General features: G+C 45.9%; 1 protein-coding gene and 1 pseudogene across 1 annotated transcript in view; one reads left to right on the top strand and one right to left on the bottom strand.

The window, feature by feature from the left end:
* The window catches only part of LOC124550615 (GTP-binding protein Rhes-like), a 475888-nt gene that overhangs the window by 84215 nt on the left and 379250 nt on the right, over nt 1-12423 (top strand). The window lies entirely within an intron of this gene.
* On the bottom strand, nt 7240-7357 carry LOC124555140 (annotated as a pseudogene).

Below are 12423 nucleotides of genomic sequence, written 5' to 3' on the forward strand. Positions count from 1 at the left end.
ATCATCAAAATATCTGCTACCTTAACATGTACTCTACATATAGGGTCTTACGGGTATAGCTACAGATATTTTGATGGTTGCTACCTTAACATGTGCCTCTCTCCCAGCTCCAATAGAAACATAGATACAGGCAGAAATGTGTTTTTTACAGCACCTGGTTCAAATGGTTCAAATGGCTCTGAGCACTATGAGACCCAACTTCTGAGGTCATTAGTCCCCTAGAACTTAGAACTAGTTAAACCTAACGAACCTAAGGACATCACACACATCCATGCCCGAGGCAGGATTCGAATCTGCGAGCGTAGCGGTCTCGCGGTTCCAAACTGCAGCGCCTAGAACTGCACGGCCACTTCGGCCGGCCCAGCACCATGTGTACAGATCGCCCTGCATGAGGGGTATGTTATGGTGAAACAATATTATCTGCCAAATAAGACTGCTTTACAATGAAGCTAAATGTTGGGACCTGATATGTCGGCTGTCCTGAATGACAGGCATGGTATGTTGGGGTAGTATTGGCTTGCTTTATCGACCTGCTTTGCATGGCGGCCTGTACAACGATGGGAAATCAATTACTTTCACCCAGATGATATGTAGCCTGCCCTGCATTACAGATCTGTTGTAAGAGTAGTTTCATCCTGCTTTATTGACCTGCATTGTAGGGGCTAAATGTATTTATGAGCATGGCTGAGGACAGGTTGAGATGGATAAGGGGAGAGGATGGACAAAGCAAGGGTGAGCGCGAAATACGCAGAGAAAGGGCAGGAGGGGGAGATGCATGAGGTAGCTGGAAGCTGTAGAGGGGTATTGTGGAACTGGAAAGGTAGAATGGGAGGCAACGATGGAAAGAGAGAGGGGCAGGAGGATATGGTGAGAGGGAGGGGTAGGACGATACTGTCAGTAAGATGGGTTGGAGGAAATGGACAAATAGAGGTGGAGGAGAAGATGAAGCTCATAGAGAATGGGAAGGACGAAATGGAGAGACAGGTGGTAGGTTGAGGTGGACAGATGAAGGGAGGACCATGAGTAGTATTAGTAGTAATAGTAGTAGTAGTAGGAGGAGGAGGAGGAGGAGGAGGATGAAGGGGAGGAGGGGAATATGAAGAGAGAGTGGGGAGGAGGACAAAGAGAGATGCTGGAGAAGGAGGTGGACAGAGGGAGAATGGGGAGGAGGTATGTTCAGTGTACATGTGTCGAATTAATACATGTGTGAAGCTGTGTGGAAAAGGCTAGTATATGTGTAAAGCAGAGTGTATACATTCTTATATGTACATCCAATATCTCCTCCCAAAGCCTTGAATCGATTTCAGCCAAATTTAACACAGAAACAGCAGGCCTCATGAGCACCAGCTCTTTGTGGTCTACTTCGTCCTGGCTCCTGCTGCCCTGCATGACAGGAATGTTGTGTGGGAACAGTATCGGTCTACCAAATGAACCTACTTTGCAGGACAGCCTGCATGTCAAGGGCAAGAAACGTTTTCTCAGGTCCCAAGATGTAGGCTGCCCTGCATCCCCCATGTGTTGTGGTAGTAGTAATCGGCCTTTTTTATGGAACGGTATTGCAGGGGCTACACGTGCCATTGAACATGGCTGAGAACAGGTTCAGATTGATAGAGGGTGGGTTCGACAGAGCGTAGGGTAGGAGTAAATGGACAGGGTGAGTAAAGCGAAAATAATTGAGCCTGGTGGAAGGTGTAGAGGGGTAGTGGGCAGGTAGAAGAGAAAGAGGGGGAGGGTTGGGTCATTGGGTCATTGGTCTCAATGGATCACGAAAGGGCAGGGAAGGAAGTCGGCCATGCCCATTCAAAGGAACCACCCCAGCATTTGTCTGGAGCGATTTACGGAAATCACGGAAAACCTAAATCAGGTTGGCCAGACGCGAGATTGAACCGTCGTCCTCCAGAATGCGAGCCCAGTGTGCTAAACACGCAAGAGGGGTAGGGAGAGATGGAAAGGGAGATGGGGCTGAGTGTAGGGTTAGGTGGAAGTGTTGGAGGAAATGGGTAAAGAGAGGGGATGGAGGAGATGAAGAGACAGAGAATGTGGGGGTGAGGTGGAGAGGAGAGGAAATGGACAGAAGTGAGAGGTTGAGGCAGATGGAGGGTGGAAAAGATGGCGACATAGAGGGGGGACGAGGAGTTGTGTTGAATATACGTGTCAAACTCACGTGCAGGTGAAGCCGAGGGAGAAACTAGTGTACAGTAAAGATGATTACTGTGTTTCTCCAAACCAGTAGAGATAGCCTACGTAAAATGTTTCTTCATATACGGGGTAAAATCGATGATTTGCTTGACAGTTGCGGTGCATTTATCTCGCTACTTAACATAGGCAATACGATGGCTAGCAGTATACCCACAACAGCCAGCTCCCACCATACTCAGTTCATTTGCAGAAGCTACTGCCCCATTTCCCTTGCCCTGATTGTGCATTTCGTTATCTGTTCACGAGAAGTCCCTTCATATATAGTTCAAAACACCATCTGGCCATTTAGATTCAAACTTTTCGTGGTTTCTACAAATTGCTTAAGGCAACTACATTGCCTGAGAAGGAGGCAGTCGACTTTTTTTTCCTGCTCAATTCGAGTTTGTGTTCCATCCTTTCAGTGATATATTAACCACCACTTATTCTTCATTCCTTCCATATTTCTACAACAACGCGACGTTACTAGAGCTAATGCAAAATTTGTCCCCTGCACAGAAACGAATTCGTGTTGTCAGCGCTGAGCTAGTCCAGTCCGTTCTTCCCAAACGCGGCTGTGTCAGTACTGTATGTTGTCGCTTGCTGAACTGTGGTCTTCGTTCGTTAAAAGCAGCCGTTACAGTTGTTTATGTGGTGATTTTCTTACTGAATACTCTGCGGCCACTGACCCGTCGAATTACTGGTCCGGGTTCCCGGGTTCGATTCCCGGCGGGGTCAGGGATTTTCTCTGCCTCGTGATGACTGGGTGTTGTGTGCTGTCCTTAGGTTAGTTAGGTTTAAGTAGTTCTAAGTTCTAGGGGACTGATGACCATAGATGTTAAGTCCCATAGTGCTCAGAGCCATTTGAACCAATTACTGGTCGTACTATCATAACCTCTTAATTCGATCGCTTGCCTTCTCACCAGCTGTAGCGTAGAAGTTATTCTGGTGAGGAGGATTCAGTTGCTGAGTTGCACTTCCCCTGCCGTGCGCTGATCTCACGCAACGTAGCCCTACCAACACCCTTTTGCCCTCCCCAGCCTCGTCGTCTGCGCAGGTACGGGCGAAGCTACTTCGTGCGCGTTCCTCTCAGTATGACTCGTCCTGACGGAAAATATTCAAATGCTGTTGAACTATTTCGCCTGTGTCTGTACGTCTAAGGGCGCTTAGCCGACATCACACTGACAAATTTACTGAGGTGTCTAAAGATTTCTTTCAAGGGGAGGCCACGACGTTTGGAACGCGGATTTACTGCAGACTTCGTACGCTCGTAGGACTCCATGAGGACAACAAAATGTGTAAGCAGTAGCGCGTACTTCTCAAGCATTATTGAGAAAATCGTAAGATAATTTCGGTCGTCAAATATATACCTGTGAGTGACCATTTTTACCACGAAGCGGCGGCAGCCGAGTGGTTAGCGTTTAAGCCCCGTAATCGTTGGATCGAGTCCTGTTCGATTTTTTTTTCAACACAGTCATTTTCTTTACTATTTAAATTACAATTGATATAATGGGAAAAATACGTGTAATCGGATGAACTTTTATTAAATTTACAATGTTATTTGGCAGTCTACAAATTTTTATTATTACAAATAATATAATATTCATAACTATCGACTAGTAAACGACCAAACGCATAAAGTGATGCTGAAAATGTATGCTTGTCCGTGATTTGAGAAATCCCTTGTACCTGGATGGAGCCCGAAACTACTTGTTACCTGCAAGTTTTGACCGGCACAGACGGCTTTCGAAAGATGTACAATTAATCGTCGCTTTCAGAATTACGAATACAAGTTGTAGGATGGTATTTTTCATTAAAGCATGGAAAACATAAAGTTAAACGGCACCCACTGCATTGACCAAATACTGTGTTTCCGCATACGCAATGTCTTTTCAGTTTTTTCCGTGGAAAAACAAACCTCGTTAACATTTTCAAAAACCTCTTTTACTCGATAATTTGGAAGCAAACCAAGCGTAACGCAGCATTTCCGTAAATATCGGCGCTGATAATTGGTCATGCAGTATAGAATGTATTTTAATTGCGTCTTCAAGAGAAGAACTTTCTCATTCTCTTTCGATTAAGTACGAAAGGTTTCGAAGACACGGAGAGGCACACATTTTCAGTATCATTTTATGCGTTTGGTCGTTTACTAGTCGATAGTTACGAATATTATATTATTTGTGAAAATAAAAATTTGTAGACTGCCAAATAACATTGTAAATTTAGTAAAAGTTCATCCGATTACGCGTATTTTTCCCATTATATCAATTGTAATATAAATAGTAAAGAAAATGAGTGTGTTGAAAATATAAAAAAAATCAAAAAAACTGACAAACAGGACTCGATCCAGCGATCAAGCGGCTTGAACGCTAACCACTTGGCTGCTTTGTGGTAGAAATGGGCACGCACAGGTATATATTTGACGACCGAAATTATCTTACGATTTTCTCAATAACGCTTGAGAAGTAAGCGCTACTGCTTACACATTTTGTTGTTCTCATGGAGTACTAAAAGTCTACGAAGTTTTCAGTAAATCCGCGTCCCAAAAGTCGTGGGCTTCCTTTGTTAGTGTAGTTGCAGCTGAGATTAGGACGGAAACACATGAACGTAAGAGGCGCGATTACCGCCCTCTCGGACAACAATCAGCTTCCGTTCCTCCTGAGTTCGTTCGTGCCCTCACGAAGTGTGACGGCGACAGGCGGGTGAGAGACAGCACAGTAGTTACAGGCCGGGGGTTGGCCGCTGGAGTTTGTAATTTGTTTAACGCGAGGCGGCGCTAGTGGCGGCGAGTCCGCCGGGGCGCGCTTAACGCGTAGAGTGGCCCCCATTAGCCGAAAGGCCGAATTGCTGCAGTGCACAAGCCGGATACCGCGCGCTAAACCAGGACCAGCTTCTGCCGCGCCTTCTCCCAAATTACCGCCCGTATTTTTAGCCCGGCTTCCGCTTCCCGTAACAGCCATCGTTAGACATCGTTGTTCGACAAAGGGTAACTGCATTTCCGTTAGGGAACTCCTATCAGCGTTTCATAAAAGGAAAACAGAGACAAGTTGTTTCCTCCCCTTTCACGGGTGTAACGTTATAAGCGTAAATTATTATATTTGCAGTGAAACTTGTTAGCTTCGGTACTGCGACGTCTTCATGTTTTGCTCTACTTAACTGTCCATCGCTTCACTCTAGCTGGCTATAAATCTCCTCTGCACTTCTCCATTATGTTTTTAGGTCGGTGGTAGTGTCTTCTCGCTTTTTTCCACTCCTGCTGTTTAGATTCCATTGATGTCATCTAATCTCCTTCGATGCCTACCTCATTTCTCTCATTGCATCGATCACGGGGTCTCGCGTTCGATTCCCGGCCAGGTTGGGGATTTTCTCCACCTGGGGACTGAGTGTTTGTGCTGTCCTCATCATTTCATCATCATTCATGAAAGTGGCGAGATTGGACTCAGTAATGATTGTGAACTTGTACGGGCGCTATTAACCGCGCAGTTGTGCGCCCCACGAAGCAGACATCATCATCATCTAATTGAATCTTACCATCTAGCAACCTAACTACATCTCCTACCCAATTAAGTTCCATTTTACGCATTTCTGTAACAACAGACGCTATTTACGATACACAGACGTACGAAAAATTCCACTTTAATTCGCTGAATGCGAATTCCTTGACACAGCTGTATTAGATACAGATCGCCGCGTGGTGTGGCCGCGCGATTTGAGACGCCCTGTCACGGATTGCACGGCCTCTCCTGCCGGAGGTTCGAGTCCTCCCTTGGCCATGGCTGTGTGTGTCGTTCGTAGTATAACATAGTTAAAGCTAGTTTAATTAGTGTGTACGTCTAGCGACCGATGATTCAAAATGGTTCAAATGGCTCTAAGCACTATAGGACTTAACATGTGAGGTCACCAGTCGCCTAGATTTAGAACTACTTGAACCTAACTAACCTAAGGACATTACAAACATAGTTGCCCGAGGCAGGATTCGAACCCGCGACCGTAGCAGCCACGTGGTTCCGGGCTTCCGGGCTGAAGCACCTAGAACTGCTCAGGGGGAATGATGACCTCAGCAGTTTGGTCCTTTAGGAATTCACACGCACACACACACACACACACACACACACACACACACACACACACACACACGCACTTCACACACACGCTCACACACAGCAGTAATGCATGAAAATTTATACCGGGCAGGGACTGGAACCCAGATGCTGCTTATCACAGTCGCCGTACCTACTTCAGCCAGCCAAGCATCAGATGATGATTTCAGAGGGCTACAGTATAAGGATGTAGACAGTCGGAGATAAGAAAGTTGGTGGCGGTCCGGGAAGTATGCATGGATAGCCGGAGTGATGAAGGCGAGGCGACCACTCACGTTATGTGGGAAGTCTGCGATAGAGTTCCAGCTCGGCACAAATATTCATATGTCACTGTTAGGTAGCAGATCGATACAGGTGGGGTCAAGGAATTCTCAAATCAGCTAATTGATTTCGGATTATTCAGTACAATTGTGTTTGTTAACAGTGTCTATTTTTCATACGTGCTTATAAGTATTAAAAGCCTAGGTGCACACTCGACAGTTACAACACTAGTTTCCTCTCCTTGTTGTCTCTCTGCTGTGGGAATGTAATGTTGCGAGCGTTCGTAATGAATTCAATGGACTACGATATAAAAACAGAAAGTGTGACATATGGGACGTTTGTTCGGTTTAGTGACTATGCACGGATAGCCAAAGTGGTTAAGGTGACTGCACGCGATGAGTGGGAAATCCAGGTTCTACTCCAGGTCCAGTACAAATTTTTACATGTCACTATCTAATAGTAGATGTTCACCAGATACAGCTGATATCAGGGATTAGCATTCAGCGAACTAATTGCGAATTAGGTCTCCTTTGTTTAATTTTATTCACTCCGTCTTCAGGCCACGAGTGGCCTACCGGGACCATACGACCGCCGTGTCATCCTTATGGATGATGCGGATAAGGGGGGGGGGGCTGTGGGGTCAGCACACCGCTCTCCCGGTCGCTATGATGGTATTCTTCAGCGAAGCCGCTACCCCGAAAAATGGCAACAGCGCATGGCGGCCTGGATGATCACCCATCCAAGTGCCGACCACGCCCGACAGCGCTTAACTTCGGTGATCTCACGGGAACCGGTGTATCCACTGCGGCAAGGCCGTTGCATTAATTTTTATTCAAAAAAACTCATTTTTTTATATTCCCCCCTTGTGTGTCTCGGAGTACCTTACATAATCAAAAATGTTTCTTACAAGTTTCTATTCAAAATGTTACAATTTCTGCTCATTTGATTTCCTGATGCCTTGATATACAAAGAGCATTACTGGTTGAGCAGATATCTGAAGAAGTATGATTACTTCTATCACCATACTGCTACGTTTATTAGCATAAGTGAGAGATTAAATTAAACTCTATTAGCTCCTGTCTTACCCTAATTCCACTTTCCCAGCTACTGCGATAGTTAGAAATGTTTCCCGGATATTTAACGCTGTCTTTTCTTTTGAATCTCACATCACTGACTATCAGATGTGTCTTCTGATATCCATCTTGCTGATTGGAAGTGTTGGTGGCGCTCAAACCAGTGTCTTTTCAGTTGCGAATGCATTATGTCGGAGCTAAGTGAATTCGAGCGTGGGAAAACTGTTCGTGTTCGTATTTATGCAGCATGCAGGGAAATTGGAAAAACGTCATCAGCTAAGCCACAACGTGGACGAATGTGTATGTTGAGTGCACATGACAGACGGTCATTGAAGAGAGCTATGACGAATAATAAGAGGACGACAGTTGCAAAAGAAGCTACGGAACTGAAAGTCGACCTCACGAATTCTGTCAGCACCAAATGAATACCAAGGGAGCTCCATAAGAAGGGAAAAACACTCATCAGTAATGGAAAGCCCCATAACAGGAAAACGTAGCACCGAAGCCACAAAACCTGCGCTACTGAGCAATGGGAGAAAGTACACTACTGGCCATTAAAATTGCTACACCACGAAGATGACGTGCTACAGACACGAAATTTAACCGACGGGAAGAAGATGCTGTGATATGCAACTGATTAGCTTTTCAGAGCATTCACACAAGGTTGGCGCCGGTGGCGACACCTACAACGTGCTAACATGAGGAGAGTTTCCGATTTCTCATACAAAAACAGCAGTTGACCGGCGTTGTCTGGTGAAACGTTGTTGTGATGGCTCGTGTAAGCCGGAGAAATGCGTACCATCACGTTTCCAACTTTGATAAAGGTCAGATTGTAGCCTATCGCGATTGCGGTTTATCGTATCGCGACATTGCTGCTCGCGTTGGTCGAGATCCAATGACTGTTAGCAGAATATGGAATCGGTAGGTTCAGGAGGGTAATACGGAACGCCGTGCTGGATCCCAACGGCCTCGTATCACTAGCAGTCGAGATGATAGGTATCTTATCCGCATGAATGTAACGGATCGTGCAGCCACGTCACGATCCCTGAGTCAACAGATGGGGACGTTTGCAAGACAAGAACCATCTGTACGAACAGTTCGACGACGTTTGCAGCAGCATGGACTATCAGCTCGGAGACCATGGCTGCAGTTACCCTTGACGCTGCATCACAGACAGGAGTAGCTGCGATGGTGTACTCAACGACGAACCTGGGTGCACGAATGGATCTGTTTACAGCATCATGATTGTCGCATTCGTGTTTGGCTACATCTCGGTGAACGCACATTGGAAGCGTGCATTCGTCATCGCCATACTGGCGTATCACCCGGCGTGATGGTGTGGGGTGCCATTGGTTACACGTCTCGGTCACCTCTTGTTCGCATTGACGGCACTTTGAACAGTGGACGTTACATTTCAGATGTGCTACGAACCGTGGCTTTACCCTTCATTCGATCCCTGCGAAACTCTACATTTCAGCAGGATAATGCACGACCGCATGTTGCAGGTACTGTACGGGACATTCTGGATACAGAAAATGTTTGACTGCTGCTCTGGCCAACACATTCTCCAGATCTCTCACCAATTCAAAACGTCTGGTCAATGGTGGCCGAGCAACTGGCTCGTCATAATATGCCAGTCACTACTCTTGATGAACTGTGGTATCGTGTTGAAGCTGCATAGGCAGCTGTAACTGTACACGCCATCCAAGCTCTGTTTGACTCAATGCCCAGGCGTATCAAGGCCGTTATTACGGCCAGGGTTGGTTGTTCTGGGTACTGATTTCTCAAGATCTATGCACGCAAATTTCGTGAAAATGTAATCACATATCAGTTCCACTATAATATATGTGTCCAATGAACACCCGTTTATCATACGCATTTCTTCTTGGTGTAGCAATTTTAATGGCAAGTAGTGTAATTTGGTTGGATGAGTCTTGTTTCATGCTGTTTCCTACTTGAGGCAAAGTTTACGTCCCAAGGGTGAAACACGGTGAGAATTCGCTGATGATATGGGCAGCCATGTCGTTAGATTCCATGGACTCGTAGATACTATGCAAGGTCACTTTACCGACAAGGATTGTATGAACGTTTTGTCTCATCAGATCCATCCCATGGTACAGAATTTGCTCTCCAATGGTAATGCTGTGTTGCAAGATGAAGGGCTCCTGTCCACACACCTCCCATCGTCCAGGACAGGTTTTGCGAGCACGTTGTTGAATTTCCGCATCTCCCCTGAGCACCGCAGTTACCAGATCTCAATGTTATTGAGCCTTTGTAGCCTGCTTTGGACAGAATGGTGCGTGATCGTTATCTGCATTCATCATCGTTACCCAGCCGCTATTTCGCAGGAAGAATGGTCTGAGATTTTCTTTAAAACCATACAGGATCTATATTTCGTGATTATGAGACGACTGGAAGCTGTTTTGAGTGCCAACGGGTTTCCTACACGGTGTTAGATATGGCAACGTGTTGGTGTTTCGGTGTTTCCACATTTTCGTCCATCCCATGTATGTAAGAGGTCATGTGATAAATGGGTTAATACAAACAGAGAAATTGGCGAAATGGGCCGCATCTGTGAAATCGTGGTAGGAACATAGCAGAATTTCATAATGTTTGGGAGCAACATCTGCAGTTCATGAGACACGACTTTGGAACGAAATGAATTAGCAAACGAGGGGGCTATACGCCATTCAGATGTCACAAACGCGCAGCGCCAGAAAAGCGGCTGTGAAGGGTACGCATAATTGCATACGAAGCGAAGACTAACGAAGTTTGAACAGCGGCGGCGCGGCCGCACTCCGGAGCGCTGAAGTGGGTCAGATAACACGCAGGTGGCGGTAATTACGCCCGCAACACGGCTTGTGCGGGTCGGGCGTCGCCGCCGCGGGAAACACCCCCGCCCCCTCGAGCCGAGATACAAACACACAAAGCGGAGCGCCACAGACCAGCGGCTCGGCTCGCCTTACTACTACAGTACTACAACTGCTGCCACTGCTCCCCCGGCCGCCACACCGCAACGGATAAACACTGGGTTTACAGGTAGGCTGTCTAAACATCGCACAGAATTCACTGCCAGTGCTGGATCCCGTCCCTGTTGTGCTGCTGCCGTGAGTGAGTTTGAGGTTTGGTAGTGGTTTGCTTTCGCGTGTTCAGCCGAGTTGTTGATTTCATTTTTTTTTTTTTCTCCATGTTTCGACACTCGACTCAGTGGCCCTCTTCAGGTGCTGTGAGCTGTGTTATAATGCTTACTTCCTGCCTGGCCTATTGTCAGACTGCATTGTTGGTGCCGCTCCGTTATTCATATCCGAGTGCGAGTCCCAGCACCCGTACTCCTTCGACGATTAACTGTCAGTCATTTGTTTATCGGAGTCCTCTCTGTAATTCCGTGAAGCACACATTCTCGCAGCGTTTCCCAACTGTGGTGGATGTGAAGGTCGACGATGTCTTGCCAACTTAATTGTCGGATTCCAAGCCTTGCTTAGATCGAAACCTACGTCTTGGCTTATAATTTTTTCCGGCGTTTTTATTTCACTGACATCTCAGTTACTTTTCCCAACAAATTTTTTTGCACCAAGCTACTGGTTTCGTTGTATTTCATTTTATAAAGGAAGCAGTGCTCAGCGGCCGCTGATGTGCTTCGTGGTATTAGTCGAGCCTGTCGCTTGCACTTCTTTTGAGTTCTTCTAATAGTTTGACGGCCGGAGTGGCCAAGCGGTTCTAGCCGCTACAGTCTGGGACCGCGCGACCGCTACGGTCGCATGTTCGAATGCTGCCTCGGGCATGGATGTGTGTGATGTAATTAGGTTAGTTAGGTTTAAGTAGTTCGAAGCTATAGGGGACTGATGACCTCAAAAGTTAAGTCTCATAGTTCCCAGAGCCATTTGAACAATTTTTCTTCTAATAGTTTACCCCATGTAAGACTTGCCACCACACCAGATCTATGTTGACGGGATAGTCAAATAAAAACGAGACACACAGAAAAGGGTAAGTAAACTGTTTATTATTTAAAACATAATCGCCACAACTGTTAATACATTTATCCCACTGTGACACAAGACGATCAATACCATCGTGGAAAAATGTTTGCGGCCGCTTGCGGAATAATGATAGTACGTAACCGTGCAGCTATTCTTACGAAGTAAATCAACGGTCACGAACGTCTTTCTTCAGGGTTTCAAAAATCTGGAAATTGCATAGGAAGATTTCGCCACCGTATGGAGGATATGTGGACCCTCCAACATGTTACCACATCGTTTCGAGTGCTCTGCAGAAGTTTCGCAGGGTAGCCCTTACACGCGCTCCATATAGTCCCTACCTCTCCCTATGCAGCTTCCGTACGTACTTTTGGAGGCCTGAGGAAAGCTCCAGCGGCCGTCAATTTGCTTCGGACAAAGAGTTGCAGGCCTGGTATCGCGGAACTTACTTTTTTTGAAAGAGAGAAAAAATTTTCCGTTAAATTGGAATGAAGATGTTTGATTAAAGAAAATCTCTTTTACGTTCATTAAAACCCACGGCTAAACTTTCTCAGGGCGCTATGACCAGAAATACCATGCGTATTCGAACGTGTAGACATCCATCTTACTCACGATAGATAAAAAATTATCATTCTTTAATGTTACACGTTAAGCAAATTTAACATAATATTCAAATAAATATTTTTCTTTGTGAGGCTTGATGCTTCAGTACAACTGCCTACGTGCAATGTCAGCGTACACAATTAAAATAATTCCTTTCAATGAAACTGTACCTCTGGCCAAAAATGAAATGGGAATTATTATGAGACGCCGCTTTACATTTACTAGGATTAAATCTTT

The sequence above is a fragment of the Schistocerca americana genome, chromosome 1 (genome assembly GCF_021461395.2).
Source record: "Schistocerca americana isolate TAMUIC-IGC-003095 chromosome 1, iqSchAmer2.1, whole genome shotgun sequence".
In the NCBI taxonomy this organism is placed as follows: Eukaryota; Metazoa; Arthropoda; class Insecta; order Orthoptera; family Acrididae; genus Schistocerca; species Schistocerca americana.